At 32.2% G+C, this 14,866-nt stretch overlaps 2 protein-coding genes across 2 annotated transcripts in view; both read right to left on the bottom strand.

The window, feature by feature from the left end:
• Positions 1-14,866, bottom strand: part of LOC142328414 (uncharacterized) — a 147,175-nt gene that overhangs the window by 101,782 nt on the left and 30,527 nt on the right. The window lies entirely within an intron of this gene.
• Positions 1-14,866, bottom strand: part of LOC142328415 (ras-related protein Ral-a-like) — a 31,269-nt gene that overhangs the window by 15,882 nt on the left and 521 nt on the right. The gene's annotated exons all lie outside the window — the stretch shown is intronic.

Raw genomic sequence — 14,866 nt, 5'->3', positions numbered from 1 at the left:
GGAACAAACTGCTTAATTGCCTAAATTACTAATTAAAAAACGACTAGTAATAATATGCCCACGATATAATAATTTTTTAATGTGCTGCTTAAATAAACGATTTTACGTCGAACTTAAATAAATTTTCATCACAAGTTAAAGCTACACTATCAGTTCATAAACACAAAAAATTCAAACTTAAATTCTATTAATTTATGTTAGAATGGTATAAAATTACTTACTTGGTCAACAAAAATGAACACAAATAAATAATACTGATATTACAATACAAATTTCACTTTAACAATGCATATAAACAAATGATCCCAAGCTACTAAACAGTGACGCCAACACATGTAATTGTATATTTCAATACAAACGATATCTGTTTATAATGATGAAAAAAAAATATATATATATATATATGTATATATACACACACACACACACATATGATATTGCACAACAGACTTAATAAATAATTTTTCATTCACGTAACAGTTAAATAAGTTTAATAAAATAAAAATTTACTTAAATTTTCAGAATACATTCGGGTTATAATAAGAAATGTACAAATGTAACATTGATCTCAAATTTGTTTCAAACATTAACTTCAATGTTTGCCATTTTATGCTTTGTCTCACCGCGTGTTAAACGTTGATGGCAATGCAAAGTCTCTATCAAATACAGTAGTCCTCGCAATGAAAATTATACAACTGGTGCAGTTGCAGCAGCCGCCAATGTGATCTCTTTTGTCTCTTATTTGTTGTGCAAGACAAAGAATGAAAAATTTTGCAGACGGTTTCTTTAAACCGTTGTTATGAATGGTAAGAAATTTTAATATAATGCAGCAAATGAATTGTTGGAGTTTACGAACTGCTCAGTAAGCTGCTGCTTTGAAACATGTCCATTGTTGGACGTGTGGTGTAGCAGTCATGAGCTTTCAAGTCATGACGAGTTCACCGCTAGACCAACGGTTGGTCTAGCGGTGAACTCGTCATCACAAATCAAAAGAAGTTACTAGTAGCAACTTCTTTTTCAAACTCGTCATCGCAAATCAGCTAATTTTGAAGTCAAGAGTTCTAAGGTTCAAATCCTAGTAAAGAGAGTTACTGTTATACAGATTTGAATACTAGATTGTGGATACTGGTGGTCTTTGGTGGTCGGGTTTTGAGTTAACCACACACCTCAGGAACGGTCGACCTGAGACTGTACAAGACTACACATCACTTAACATTCATATATATCATCCTCATTCATTCTCTGATGTAATAATTAATGGTGGTTCCGGAGGCTAGAAAGAAAAAGAAAAAGTCATGAGCTTCAAATCAGAAGGCATTAACAAAACGTAATTGAGGACATTTATATACACACTGTGAAGGATGCAGAACTTTAAGTTTTTTTTATTTGTATTATTTAAAAATGCATCGATAAAGTAATATTAGTTCTTCAAAAGTTTTTTTAATTGCATTTAAAATACTGTAAGAGATGCAAGATACTGTACTCTATCTATACTATTATAAAAAAGATGAAGAGGTTTTTTTTTGTTCGGGATACTACTCAAAATAACTACTCAATCAGTTACGACCAAATTTGTTTATCCATGTTTCTTGGCATAACCGAGAAGGTTTTTAGATGTATTTCATCTCGAAAAAAAATTATATGTATAGTAGTGGAGATTTGCTGAGCGAAGCACGCACTTTAATGAACTGAATTAATTAACTGTGAACTGCGAGTGTCTATCACTGTGTGGAATCTTTTTTCCTGTTTAGCCTCCGGTAACTATCATTTAGATAATTCTTCAGAGGATGATATGTATGAGTGTAAATGAAGTGTAGTCTTGTACGTTCTCAGTTCGACCATTCCTGAGATGTGTGGAAAATTGAAACCCAACCACCAAAGAACACCGGTATCCACGATCTAATATTCAAATCCGTATAAAAATAACTGGCTTTACTAGGACTTGAACGCTGTAACTCTCGACTTCCAAATCAGCTGATTTGGGAAGACGCGTTAACCACTAGACCAACCCGGTGGGTATCACAGTGTGGACTGGGTTTGAACTGAATGATTCGAATCAATCAAATGAATAATATAAAAAAATAATAGAATTAACTCCACATTAAATAAATTTTTTTAACAATAATGGGATTCCCGTTGGGGCTGTGTGTGAGGCTAGAGTGGTGAGGTGCGCAAGCTCCTCACAGGAAGCTAGACCAATCATCACCATCAACTGATAAAACGGGATGCCACTGTGCCGCTTTTTTGGAAGGTACAATGGGTGCTCTACAGTCATCCGATTTTCAAAATTCAAACAGAGTATTTTTTAGAAAGTTGAAGGCTAGCTTTTGCATGCATCCGGTACACTCTCGATCTAACAGATCACGGTTATTCGGAAATTTATATATATATATAAAAGTTTGTATGTTTGTTTATTATCACATCATGCAAGAACCAACCGACCGATTACTTTCAAATTTGCAGGATACGTTTACCCCCTACGTGAAAAAATGAAGTTAAATTTAATTACGTTAAAAAAACTAAGTTTGAAAGAGAAATATTTAGTTTTATTGATGATATATAAACAATTATGTTTAATGAATTCATCTAAAGTCGATCTCCTATTCTTCTGATAATGGAAATTTGAATTTAAAGAAGCTAGGAAAATTTAATCAATTTTATTTACTTTTAATCCTAAATTACGTTAAAACAGATAAGATTGGAGAAAGATATTTATTTTATTGATGATTTATAAAAAATAACTATGTTTAATGAATTGGCCTAATGTCGATCTTGAATACCGATCCTGTCTTTTTCAGATATAGAAGAACCTTTTTACAACAAAACAAACTATCCGACTACCGTTTTGGCTTTCAAACAGATCATAGTATCATCGAACAGATTTATAGAGACTTTGCTAATATTCAGATAGCTTTAGACAAAAAAACGTTTGCTCTCCCGGTTTTCTTGATATCTGCCAAGCCTTTAGATTAAGTGTGTCACACCGACTCTTTTAAAATTAGTCAGCATGTACCTTTTCAGTTGTTTTTTAAGTAATTGATATTTCAATGTTATATTCCAGACTGAACTAAAGTGATCGGTCGGTTGGTTCTCGTATAATGCTGTTGCAAACAGACAGATTCACAAACAATCGCATTTATCTATTAGATGAACCTTCAACACGTTTAATAAAATAAAGCAAAACAAAAATATTATTGGCGTAGTTTTATAATAAGTAGACCGATTAGATTACATTTTTAAAAACAGTATACGCATATGCTGGCAAAAGATAATCTACCATTGGCTGTACGTATTTATGTATATATTTTATTTTTCCTATTACTTTTTCAACTCGTGCACATTTCGTACTATTTGTGTTCATTTCTTTTTAAGATACTTTGTATTTTTGAATAATTACTCAATTATTGTAATTAAACAAAAAAATAAGCTTGGCGCGGAGAAACTAATCTTTGTACTAATATTAACGAGCGAAATATGGTATATTTCGCCGCGACGAAGAGTTCGCCTCAGTTTTCTGACGAGTAGTTCACCGTTGTGCGAGTCACAAGGAGTACGCCGATGGCTTGGCGAAGATTCTGAACGATCTCCCGGGCATCAAGAATGCTGGTTGCTAACGCAGTCTTCCGCCTGGGGTTCACCACTCGCTGGCCCCAGTGTCGCACAGTTCATTGATGCCAGGAACCTCTACAAGCTTAACAAGGCAGAACCGCCACCTTTCTCTTCTGAACTGGGGGAAAGTTACATCGACGTCACCTTGGTGACGGGGGGTCTGCTTAGGTGTACAAGTAGTTGGACTGTCTGGCCCAAGGCCAGGTTAGTGATCAAAGGTTTGTAACCTAAGGAGACTGGATCGGGGCAGGCTGCGGCTTGTCTTTTTTTTAAATAGAAAATATAAATTTTTTTTACTATCATTAAATTACAAAGAACTCATTCTTTTATTGCAACCAGTGTAGCACTATTTTTAATGCTGTAATAACTTGTGATTTTTTTCAAGTCTTTATTTAATGTCTCATTTTCACATCATTGAAAACCTTTAATAATATTACAGAGCTCCTTAATTAATACTTTGACTTCTCTTTGTTAGTTTAATAAATTTAATTTCTCTTTTAGTGGATTTGATTTTTGTTTACTTCAATATATCTCAGACCAACTTATATTACCAGCTTATAGATGACTTGATTATATTTTTTTTAGAAAACTTTCATTTTTTACCTTTGTTGAATAATAAATACTTTATCAAATTGGGTAACTTATCAAAATAAATAATTACTTTGATAAATACAATTTTAAGCCCAAAAATCAACAGGGCTTAATGAAATCCATACTTAAAAAATCATTTTTTTTAACTTTAATTTCATGATCAAAAATCTAATTGTATTAATGTAAATGAAATGCAAATTTAAAAAAAAAGAGGTTATAAACAATTTTTCAGACTTCATCTTTCTTAAGCTGTGGCTGTTTTTAAAAATGTCACATGAGGTAGCTGTTCAGCAAAGAGGTCAATGAATTTACAATTTTTTTTGTGATTATATTGCATAATTTTAATAATCAAAAATGTCATTTGGTTAACCAGCCATTAGTCTGGTTGTGAGAAAAAACCTCACCTTTTTATACGCCATTTCTGCTCTACTGGGAAAAGGATGAAACCGTCCTAGGAATTTCTCCAAAATTATAAGAGCTGTAATCGTGGCAGTTAGTTGATGCTCATTCTTAAAACATTACTAAACTAGCAAGAGTAGTAGCAAAAGACAACAAAATAACTATGGAGTGCTGGAAACACTTTTGTCTGGATTCAATGATGCATGAAATCATAAATTTTACAAACCAGAAATTGGACTAAAATGAATATAAAATATTCAAGAGGTGTACAGGACTGTTATTTAACTAATGAAACAGAATTAGCTGTATCTTTAGGGTTAATGTATATCATTGGAGTTAAAAAAAGAATCGCATTGAATTAAATGATCTTTGAGCTGTAGATGTAACAGCAACTGAAATATTTACTGCCACTATGTTCCAGTGAAGATTTCATTTGCTACCGCAAGCACTGAGATTTAATGATTACTCTATACACGTTGAATGAAAAAAGATTGATAATTTAGCCCCTATTCGTAATATTTTTGATGGATTTGTAAAAACATGTAGTGAAAGATACAGTGTAGGAAAAAGTGTCACGGTTGACGTGATGATGCAGGTCTTCAGAGGACGCTGTAAATTTAGTGTATATGAAGAGTAAACTGTGTCGATACAGAATAAAATCTATGCTACCGTAGACTGAAGAACCATCTAGACAAATACATACAGAGATATACAGGTCAACAACTTAAAGACAGCCCCCCTTTATCCGTATCAAATGTAGTCAAACTCTGTGTCAGTGAAATAGATGGTACAGTTAGAAATGCGACTATGGATAATTTTTTCACCTCTACACCTTTAGTAAACGATCTCTATGCCAATTACGGATTTACGATAATTTGGATTCTCTGCAAAGATAAACGGGAAATTCCAGGAGAGCTTCTCAACGTTTCAAAAAATCCCAGATGTTCATCTATATTTGCTTTATCAAATCCCGCAAATTATTGTTCCATAGTTTCTTGCATTCTGGATAAGAAAGAAAAGAAACTTGTTCTTGTACTTCCTATTCTCCATGGTATGAAAGTAGTGGACATGCTCTGAAACCCGAAATTATAACTTATTGTAATGTTACTAAAGGTGGATCACCGATCGTCTAAAAACTGAATATTGTGTATCATGAATCAGTCTGTTGTCGGTTGAAATGGCCGTTTACTATTTTTAATGGTATGCTAAATGTCAGTGCTATCAATGCTCTGATTATTTTCAAAACATACATGTGAATATAAGAAGAAAAAATGATTTTGATGGACCTTGGAAAAGAGTTAGTGAAAAATCAACTGCTGAAAAGAGTACAAATCAAAACACTGACTATTCCCGCAAAACAAAAAATTACATTGTAGACCTTGCCTACAATGTTTAAAATTAGCCTGCTGAACCTAACGATCAAAAGCCTCCAAAGTGCAAGTACTGCCCTAAAAGAAAGAACAGGTACACTAACAAGTGCAGAGCCCCTATTTATAAGGAGCCAGTATCTAGGGCAGTCTTTGTCTGCGTTGAATGTGTCAACAAAGACAGTGACTGAATTAAAACAATTTATAAGAAATTATGTTAATTTTTTAAATATAAAGCAAAGCAAATTGTTTTATCTTTGTAATATGCAAACAATAAGTAAATATTGATTACATGTAACTTCTATCATACTATTTTTACATAGCCCAATTTTTGTTTACCAGTGATGTTTCATTTGTCTAATATCTTATTCGCAATTATATCTTGCAAGAACTAAACATATCTGGGACAAAATAAATCATTTTTTTTTTAATGTCAAATACAAGAAAAGTTCTCTACACCTGACTAATGTCGTGTTAAGCGTGGGGAACCTAATCAGACCCAAATTTTTCTACGCTCTCTTCAGATATCGTGTCAAATTTGCTTTCGGTATTAAGTCACCCAAATCAATAAAAACATTATTTTCATGATTAATAATCATTAACCCCTTACCAGTTTTTGAAGAGATAACTTGTCATTAACTACCTTAATAAAAATTGCCCTTGAAGAAATAACTCATGATCCACTTTTTTGCTAGTAATTGCAAGTAATTTGTTATTATGAACTGATCTGCTTTATTCTTGATGAGTTACTGCAATGTGTGAGTCTAGTTCCATATTTATTCTAATTTAACACTGAAGCACTAGTAGCATATTGATTCTCTATTCTATCCTTCGTAACAGCTGATACCGTGCATTTGTTTTCATTGTTCCTGAGTTGAGTTGATGTTCGTTTTATTATTTCTTTTCTTTTATTGCGCTCTCTAATATATTTTCTGAAAAATCTCTAATATATATGTAAAAGTGGAGATTTGCCGGTTGAAGCACAAACTTCAATGAACTGAATTAATGAATTGTGAACTACCAGTCTCTATCACTTTATGATCTGGAACTGAACTGAATTATTCGAATCGATCAAAGGAATAATATTACAAACATAATAGAATTAAATTTACGTTAAATAAAATACGAGGGTAAATCAAATATAAACGGGATTTTTGTTCCAGAGGATCTACGGTTGGTAGGACTGGGCCTGTGCTTCTAGTATGCTTGGGTGGAGTCATTATGAGTGGGGAGAGCCAGCCATTCCACACTTCCAACCAATTCGTCAGTAACGCTCACAATGTAGCAGCAATAGGTGCACCCTTCCACCGTGCAATGTATAATTATAAAATTTCTTGCTCATGAAGTTTAAGCGTTGGAAATTTTTCATATATTGACTGCACAGTTCAGGGACCAAAAATTGTCAAGGACTCTTGTGTTTGCCTGGCATAAAGAGTTCAAAGAAGAACGAAAACAAGTGGAAAATCAAGAACACGATCACCGTCCTCGGACCAGCATTACAGACAAAAACACTCGTGCGATTTGAGGCATTCTTGAAGACGATCAGGTTGAGAGTATCTGAAATTGCACAACAGGTTGGAATAAGTTATGATGATGATGAATCATCACCATTAACTGGTAACAAACGGCGTGCTGTTTTGGTAAGTGAAATGGTGTGCTTCTCTAATATCTCTGGAAAGTCATCAGATTTTCAAAATTCAAACATGGACTTTGTTAGTATGTTGAAGGCTAACTTTTTACATGCATCAGGGTACACTGTCAATCTAACAAATTGACATGATTATTCGGAAATGTGTATATATATATATATATAAAGTTTGTTTGTTTGTTATTGCATCACTTGAGAACCAACTAAAAGAATTGACCCAGAGCTGGCTCTGGATTCGCCTGGGCTGACCCGAGTCCAGAGGGTCCAGCTTCTGGCTAGACGGCCAGCTAGTACTTTATAAAATAAATAGCAACGAAATGTATTTCTGTGTATTACTGAACTCTGTTCATGATCTGTTTATGTATATAATATGAGAGAGATCTTTGACAACAATTTTGGCTGAAGGGAAGTTATGTCTAAACATCCATTTTTAAAAAGAAAATAATCTATCCCCAACTTTTTATTTATTCTTTTGAAGTATTTGACTGTACAAATTATAAACTGCTAATATTTCATTGATATTATATAAATTGGTGTCATTACTGAACATTAATCATTTTCCAGCAATTTTAATTCCACTATTATTCTATCACAAAATAACATTAATGTACCTATCCATAAACATATAATCAGAGAGACCTAAAACAACAATTTTTATATTGTATTATTTTTAATTATAAAGTAAATAGCAACCAAGTATTTCAGCTTATAACTCATATCTACTTATCCATATACATAATATGACAGAAATCTACAACCAACCCGTTTTAAAAAAATCAAACTGCTTTTTTCATTTATTATTTTGGTTAGATTGCATTAAAGTAATACATTAGATTGTACAGATTATAAAAATCTTAAAAATAAAATCACAAGAAGAAATCTTACTTACAAACATGCACGGCCCTGTCAGACAACAATGTAATAAAAAAAACAAAACAGAAACATCAATCGTAAAAGAAAAGCTGTTAAAAACTTAACATTGTCCTGAAAAAGTATTAAGTATTTCTGTATTAACAGAGGCCATTTGATTTTCACTAGTTTCTGGTTTTTCAAATTTTATTATTGTGTTTAGTTTAATTATTGCTTTTTTTATAAATAAATTGTATCAAATTTGTATATATAACACAGACCTGCAAAATTTGGGATGTAGAGGAATGTTTTTTAACTACTGACACGATTAATTCCTAAGTATTTTTTTAACACTGAATCCAAAAATAATCTTCATTTTTTCTATCGTCAGAATTTTTCACAAATTGCAAATTTCAAAATTTGTAAAAAGTTGAAAATGTGATACTATAAAATAGACATAAAACATTATTTTTTTATTAAAAAATTAAAAAAAACATATTCATTTTTTTGGCCTTTACTATGCATTTATATAGCTAAACAGATTAGTGGTCTGAAGAGAATGGTTGGGGGGGGGGGGGTTGGGTTGAAGATGACAAGACAGTGGAAGAAGAGCTTGGTCAACAGGTTGCGATAACACTTAACAAGATGTAATACTTTATTGGCAGCTATCCGCCACTGCTGTTTTTGTCAGTGGAAAATATGTTTCCAGACCATAAGCAAACTTTCTGTTCTCTAAATGGCTTCAAGAGGCTGCAGATTCTTTTCGTTACATTTGTGATGAGTTAATGGTGAAAAGGCAAAAAAAAAAAATAACAAGTTTCAATTGACAAGTGTACCTGTCATATTTCAGGTGAAAATAGGAGATCAAGGCAAAACTTGGGCATCCCAATAAGTTTGCTGCACATGTGTTGAAGGACTTAGATGATGGTCAAAGGGAACAAGAAGCGTACAGACTTGGAGTTTTAATGGAGTCACAAAATTACACCGACGATTGTTACTTTTGTTTGAACTGGTGTTCATGGTTTCAATTTAAAGAATAAAAAAGAATCGTTTATCCAAATATGCCATACGCTTTATGTCTGGTTCCACATGGTCCAGACATACCAGTGCCAATTCCATCAGAAAATTTAACTGAAACAGATGGTTCCACAAGCGATTTAAATGAAGATAATGTCAAGGTGTATGAACCTGGAGATAGCTATGCACCAGAGTTTTATTCACAGTCTGAACTAAATGATTTGGTTGGAGAATTACATCTGATCAAAGAAAATTCAGAATTGCTTGGTTTGAAGATTAAAGTGAAGAACCTACTAGCAGCTGGCACATTACTTTCCTGGTTCAGGTATAGAGAAAAGGATTTTCTTACACATTTTTCAGAAGGAGGAATTAATCTTCTGCACCGATGTACGTAGACCGGTTCAGAATAAAGTTCTTCCAACTCTGCGTATCAAGTTAGGGTTGGTCAAAGCCTTACCAAAAGAAGGTAAATGTTGTAAATAGATCTGCGACAAATTTCCCGTCTTATAAAATGCTAAATAAACAGCATGTCTTTGCTGGTCCTGACATTAGAAATCTTCTCAAACAAGGTAATTTTGATAAACAAATGAAGTTGCAGTAAAAGAAGTTTGGGGGTGAATTTAAAGAAGTACTAACCAAGTTTCTGGCCAATAAGAAGAATCTGAACTTCAAATCAACCGCTCGAGCATGCTGCAGAAGTACAAAAATTTAGGCTGTTCTGTGTGCTTGAAGGTTCACTTCCTAAATTCACATGTGAACTATTTTCCTGAAAATCTGGGTGCCGTTTGTGACGAGACGTGAAGAGACGGGTGAGAAATTTCATCAGGACATGAAAGAAATGGAAAGGACATATCAAGGAAAATGGATTACTATAATGATGGCAGACTACTGCCTGGCTGTTACACCAAGATGAACCCTATAGAGAACATAGAAGGAAAAGCGCAAAGCAGAGTATAAGCCGTCCAAAGAAAGTTCGACACTTGGAATAAAAGTTACATACTTCATCATGAAAGGTAGGTGAAGAGGGGGAGTGGTTTCCTAAGGCACTACATACCTCATAAAAATTAACCACTATAATAGAAATTAGGCTTATTTTATGGCAATTTTCATTAGAAATTTAGGGGTCAATGACCCCCACCTGCCCCCCTCTTCAGACCACTCAACTGTTTAGCTCTAAGAATGCATAATATAAGCCAAACAAGCATATAAAATAGAATATTATATATATTACATTAATTTATTATTAAAAAAAAAATGTCTACTTTATTGTATCACATTTTTGTAATTTTTAATCTTTTTGATAATATTGAAATTTGCAATCCTGACATGATGAAACAAAAATGAAGGTTATTTTCTATTCAGCGCTAAAAAATACATAATCAATTATCAAAAACTAAAAATCACATCGATCGCGGGTTTATGTAATTAGACAAGGTTAACGCAATGGTAATACGATACAAAGTTCGGTATTCTGAATCGTCAGTTACATTTCCTCATCCAACCTAAACTCAATTAAACCAAGGTATTTACTGTGTAACAGAAAGAAGCAAAAATCCACAAATAAAAAAGCAAGTGGGCCCCCCTTATGTTAAAAGAAAAGTACCTAATATTGTAAATTGTATACCTACACTGATAGCAACAATTTTGAAATATTATTTTGCGCTTTAAAAATTAACAGATTTCTGCTGAAAAAACCCAAAGTAAATTAGATAAAAAGCAATTAAAAAGGATCTCTAAGAAGAAGGATTGTAAAAATGTTTATAAACAGGATTCCCACTGAATTTTAAGGTTTGTTTTCCCTGACTTATTATACTGACCTTGATAAAAATTTCCTGACTCTCATAATGGTATGCTATCACAGTTTACTCTGAAAAAAAATAAACATTTTATTTTTTTGCAGCCTCTACCATCCCTATAGCTGCCCAACTCGTACCTTTCATTATTTATTATTACATTCATTCTTAAAGTTTATTTTTTATTGATTTTTTTACAATATACATTTAAAATTACACCATTTTTTGTGATAAATTGTTTCAGTAAATTACACTGAAGTACAAAAAAAATTTAACAAGTTTCTTGCATAAAAATGATCACGGTAACTAAAAGTAACATAGATAAGAAATAAAAACTAACTAAAGACATTTTTAGAAATAATTGGCTTCTACATAAGATTGCTAAACTTTTTCACAAAAACTAGCCTACATTATTTTGCCAAGTAAAAAGAAAACAATATTTAATAACTTGGTTTGCATAAAAATTCTAAAATAAACAGATTTCAATTTAACAAAAAATATATGTATGATCACAACTTATTTTGTACAGAAAACAAACGTTACTAATATTTACTTGAAAAATATTTTGTCATTATTAGTCCAGTGTATTTGCAGAATGCCATCAAAGTACAGTACAGGAACATGATTGATGACATCATTTAATAGCTCCAAGCTGGAATTTTGACACTATACAACTATCAGGAAAAGTAAAAGTTGCACCAATATCTTCACGTAAACTTAAGTATAACTTATTTTGTACAATATTGAGAACGCACATAATCTCTGCCTTAGAAACAACATCATTACAACAAAAAGAAGTAATTTTTTAAAGTATAACTCTCATTAAAGATTTTTGACAAATGTTACAAACAAATTTTTTCTTTGGTGTGTAAATTAATATGCTTCTTTAAATTCGAAAGATGATTAAAAGCCTTTTGGCAGAATTTTCAAACATAATTTCTTTCTTTTGTATGAATATTAATATGTGTCCTTAAACTGCTGTTATGATTAAATGACTTTTGACAAAAGTTACAAATATAATTTTTCTCTTTTGTATGAATATTTAAATGTAATTTTAAATTAGAACTTTGATTAAAAGTCTTCTGACAAAAGTTGCAAACATAATTTTTCTCTTTTGTATAAATATTAATATGCGTCTTTAAAAGTGATTTTATGATTAAATAACTTCTGACAAAAGTTACAAATATAACTTTTCTCTTGGGTATGATTATTTAAATGTAATTTTAAATTAGAACTCTGATTAAAAGATTTCTGACAAAAGTTACAAATATAATTTTTCTCTTCATTATGCATAAGGTGGGTTATTAAATCATTATCATGAATAAGAGCTCCTCTTCCTGGGTGAAATGGCGATTGAGAAGATGAAACGATTATTTCCAGTTGTAGAGACCGAATGGAGGGAGATAGTAGTAGTGCTTGATGAGCTTAAATCTACGGTAACCACCTTATATCCCAACAAGTGTCCGGGGCCTGACTCGGTTTCAGGCAGCCCATTACTGCCTTTGAAAATTTGCCACAATAGGCTACAGCCTAGCTAGCATATTTAGAAATCCACCACTGCTCAAACTCCCATGGTTGGAACAATACAATTTTAAATAGAAAGAGTAAGGTTGCACATCATATTTAAATGATGTCGATATAAAAAAATTTCAAAATATTAAACAGACAGGTTGACAAATAATTGCAGGCACTTATAAATAAAAAATTCAAAACCAACCTCAGATTCAAACCCCCAAACCTGTTGACACACATTAGTACCACTTTCAGTATGCAGGTTGGGAAGATTTGATTTAGTGTTTATCATCATAACTATTACAAGATAAATAATAAACTTGCATCCAGTCCGCACTATAATACAATTGATTTGCTTTTATGGAAAGAAATGGTATACGATTAAAATAAAGAAACAACCTGTTTTCTGTGTAACTTTGTTTATTAAATTAAAAAATAAATAATTTGTAATGTACATTTCGAAATTAATCAATAATCAATCTGCTTAAATATTTAAGTGGATGTTATAGTACATAATTCTGAAATTGTTTACATTAAGGACAAAATGTTATTTATTTATACCACATAAAAATCACAATTTATGTATTATAAACATATTTCACAAACAATACTTAAAAACACAATTGAAAAAGTGATAAACACAATTATCTATTTCTTACAACTATTCGATTATCTATTTCCTATCAATTCGTCCAACGTTTGACGAATTGATTCATCAGTCAAATAAAAAAAAAAGAATAATAAAATCATATATACAAATCTATTAAAATATATTGAATATATCAGAGAATATACCGGTGGCAACACAGTATTTTTTTTATTTTAAAGATTCTTAATTTTTTTAGGGAGGTTTATACCTTGGGCAAAAAAAAGACAAGCAAGCAGTAATCAAGCAGGAATTTCTATCAACCATCAGTAGTTACAAATAATGTATAGTAATTTAAACTGTCTGTTCTAAAACCAAACATGGTGTTGGATGCCCCATATATGTAAATGGAAAAGTCCATTAATGGAAACTGCCAAAAATTTTAGTGTTTAAACGGCAGAAGTTATTGCCATACAGCAATCTGTTCACTACTCTGAACATTTCCGCGAAGAGATGGTGCTTATATGTTTCGTTTCGTTAAGTGCACTTACTGCAATTCGGAACAAGAACATTATCCCACCTGAGTTGGTCTAGTGGTGAACACATCTTCCTATATCAGCTGGTTTGATAGTAGAGGGGTTCCAGCGTTCAAGTCCTAGTAAAGTCGTTATTTTTACACGGACTTGTATATTAGATCGTGGATACCAGTGTTCTTTGGTGGTTGGATTTCAATTAACCACACACCTTAGGAATGGTCGAATTGAGACTGTACAAGACTAATCTTCATTTACACTCGTACATATCATCCTCTGAAGTATTATCTGAATGGTAATTACTGGAGGCTAAACAGGGACAAGAACATTAAGGATGTTCTTATTGCAAACATCCTGTCCATTTTATATATTTTAAATCGATGAGGACAGCGATGTGTATTTGTATGAACTTCAGGAAATGTTGGCATTGCAAGAAATGAAAGCGCAGATGAAGCTGCCAGTACAGCAATAGTCTGTGATAACTTTGATGTATTTCCTGTACGAGTGGCCGATGTTAAAAATTGTCTAATACTATAAGAAACAGGTAGAGTAATAAATGGAGAAGATTAAATACAAAACTAAATGCAGTTAAAACTTTTTCATATAAATGGAAGAGGCACGTGAATTAAAACTCGCTGAGAACAAGAGGTGGTGACCAGACTTACAATTGGTCAAACACGAATAAGAAATTTATATTTGTTAACCGGCGAAGAAAGACCAATGTGCAGTGTTTGTAATAAAGCACTTATATAACAAAAAAATGTTGATGAAAATAATAATAATAATAATGAAAATTTGGGGCTAATGACCATAGGAGTTGATGACTAAAAGATATCAGTGGGACACCAATTTTCCAGATGTCCAACTAATTGCACTGCTTAAATCCAGACTAGACAACTTAAAAAAACCAATACATTATTTAAAAAATTTAAACACTATTCAAATAAATCTTCGCTGCAATA

This window comes from Lycorma delicatula, chromosome 7, assembly GCF_047948215.1.
Source record: "Lycorma delicatula isolate Av1 chromosome 7, ASM4794821v1, whole genome shotgun sequence".
Classification (NCBI taxonomy): Eukaryota; Metazoa; Arthropoda; class Insecta; order Hemiptera; family Fulgoridae; genus Lycorma; species Lycorma delicatula.
The sequence above is the reverse complement of the archived record's forward strand: the minus strand, read 5'-3'. Positions and strand labels throughout refer to the sequence as shown.